This window comes from Athene noctua, unplaced genomic scaffold (genome assembly GCF_965140245.1).
Source record: "Athene noctua unplaced genomic scaffold, bAthNoc1.hap1.1 HAP1_HAP1_scaffold_511, whole genome shotgun sequence".
In the NCBI taxonomy this organism is placed as follows: Eukaryota; Metazoa; Chordata; class Aves; order Strigiformes; family Strigidae; genus Athene; species Athene noctua.
Window position 1 is genome coordinate 10,001 of NW_027437965.1, and position 2,500 is coordinate 12,500.

A 2,500-nucleotide genomic window follows, 5' to 3' on the forward strand; every position below is an offset into this window, starting at 1 on the left:
CGAACCACCGCCGCCGCCGCCGCCGCCGCACCCCCCCCACCGAGCCCACCCCCGGCCTCCGCCGCCCGGAGCGCGGCGGCTACGACGGGGAAGGGAGAAGAAGGCGGGGGGCCAGTGGCGACGGGGAGGACCCCCGTTCCCACGGCGCACGCCCCGCACGCGAGCGGCAGCACGGCACGGTACCGCCGCGGTACCCACCCGCAGACAGCCGCCCGCGCGGGAGGAGGCCGGGGAAGAGGCCCGCGCCTCTCCCCCCCCGACACCTCGGCCCTTCCCCACCGCCGCGCCCGACCCGGCCGGACCGAACCAACGGGCCGCCCGGCCCCGGCGGGACGAGGCTCCGCCAAGCGGGCGTTCCGGGAGCGGGGAGCTTCGGAGCGCTCCCCGAGTCTCCACTTAGGGGGACGAAGGCCCTCGGCCGACACCGACGGGCCTGCGAGGCACCCCAGCCGCGCCGCCGCGGACGCCGCCCGCCCGCCCGCCGAGGCGAGGCGGGGAGGGACGGCGCACCGGCCGGCGATTGATCATCAAGCGACGCTCAGACAGGCGTAGCCCCGGGAGGAACCCGGGGCCGCAAGTGCGTTCGAAGTGTCGATGATCAATGTGTCCTGCAATTCACATTAATTCTCGCAGCTAGCTGCGTTCTTCATCGACGCACGAGCCGAGTGATCCACCGCTAAGAGTTGTCTGCCTTTCGGCACCGCCCCGCGCGCGCGGAGGGGCCGGGACCGCTCCGCAGAAGCGGCCCCCTTCTCGGACGACGGACCGCCGCCCCACCGACCGACCGACCGCCCCCCTCCGCACGCGCGGAGGGGGCGCGCGACGACCGGCGGGCGACGGTCGCGCCTCGCCTCAGATGACCGTACCGACATCACAACGGAGGGAAGGAAGGGAAGGGTGAAACAAGCTCCGAACGGCAAGGGCCCGGGGAGCCCGCGCTCCCGACCGACCTGGGGAAACAACAAGCACCTTGCTCGCTTCGGAGGCGGCCCAGGCGCCCGGGCTCGGCCCGGCCTCCGCACGGAGGGCCGGCGGCGCGTCCGACCGCGCGCCCGGACCTGCACCCGCCTCTCGCTCGCGCGGAGGGGGGAAACCACAGACGCTGACCGCCGCGCGGGCGACCAGCGGGGGCGCCCCGCTCGCGCCGCGCGCGCCTCCGCGCCGCCCAGCGCCCGCGCGCTGCGACAGCCGGCTCCTTGCCCCCGTGGCCCCGAAACCCCGGCTCTCGCCCCGACGCCGGGAACGCCCGCGCGGCGCCGCCGCCGCACCACACCGGAGACAGGGACGGACGGCCAACCGCCGGAACCCGAGACGGCGACGCGACGCCGCCGCCCGGCGCTCCGCCCGACCGCCGCCCGGCCACCGCACCGCCGCGGCTGCCCTCCCGGAGCCGCCGCCGCCGCTTCTCGTCTCGGCCCCTTCCGCAGGCACGCGCCAGGCAGAAGGCGGACGCCGCTGAGCCGGAGGCGACGCCCCCTCTCCCCGCTTCCGCGCGGAGAACGGGACGGGGAACGCCCCTCGGCCGCCCACCCGCCTCGCCTGACCGAGACCGGGAAAGGCGACTGCGAAGCGACGGGCAGGACCCGGGACGGGACAGGCCACGCGGCCGGCCACCGAGCGACCGCCGGCCGGCACGCCGAGCGGCGGCGCCGCCGCCGCCGCTCGGGCCCGGGGGCTGCGCCGCCCCTCCCCTCAGCCGGGGCGGGAAGGGGTGGGGGTGGCAAGCAAGGAGCACGAAGCCGCAAGCGCGCCGCTGCGCGTCCACGGAGACGCGGCGGCCCGAGCAGGCCGCCCCGCCCGGCGAGACCCCCGACCGTGGGGGAATCGCCATCGCCCCCGACGGCGAGAGAGCCCGCGCTCCCCGCCGGGGGGGGGGGAGGTTCCCCTTCGCGTTTCGAGGGCGAGGCAGGCCGGCTGCGGCCGACCGAACGCCGCCGGTCTCGCCGCCGAGACCGGACCGCGGAGAAGGGGGGGCAGGGGGGACACCCCTCCCCGGCGCGGCCGCCCGAGGGGACAAAAAGCCCACGGCGTGGGCGGCGGCCGCCATGGCCAGGGCCTGCACGAGAGCGACTCCCGCCCCTGGAGGCTCAACCGCCGCACACGGCCGGGGCCCGCCCCTGCGGGTCGCACCGAGCCGCCCGAGTCTTTAAACCTCCGCCCGGCTCCGCGGCCTTCGACCCCCGGGCTCAGCCGAGGGAGGGCCGCGGAGGCGCGGACGCTAGGTACCTGGCCCTGGGGTGAGGGAAACATCCTCAAGGGCCCCGCGGGGGTGCCTCCCCCGCTGCCGCCATCGGGGGAGCGTCCGCCCGCGGGGGCGCGCCCGACATCCGCCACCACCACCACGTCCTCCTGGCCCGGGGCCCGAGGTTTCCCTCAGTATCCCGGCGCTGCGCCCGGGAGGAGAGCCGTGGCTCGGGCCGCCCGCTGGCGCGCGGGACACGGCCCGGCGCGGGAACTCGCCCGCCGGCCCGAGGGCCGGCGCCACGCACCCGAGCCCGGA

General features: G+C 78.2%; 1 non-coding gene across 1 annotated transcript; it reads right to left on the bottom strand.

Annotated features, from left to right (window-relative positions):
- Positions 1-532: 532 nt before the first annotated feature.
- Positions 533-685, bottom strand: LOC141955735 (5.8S ribosomal RNA). The gene has a single exon (XR_012632721.1). It is a non-coding gene; the product is annotated as a 5.8S ribosomal RNA (ribosomal RNA).
- Positions 686-2,500: the final 1,815 nt, after the last annotated feature.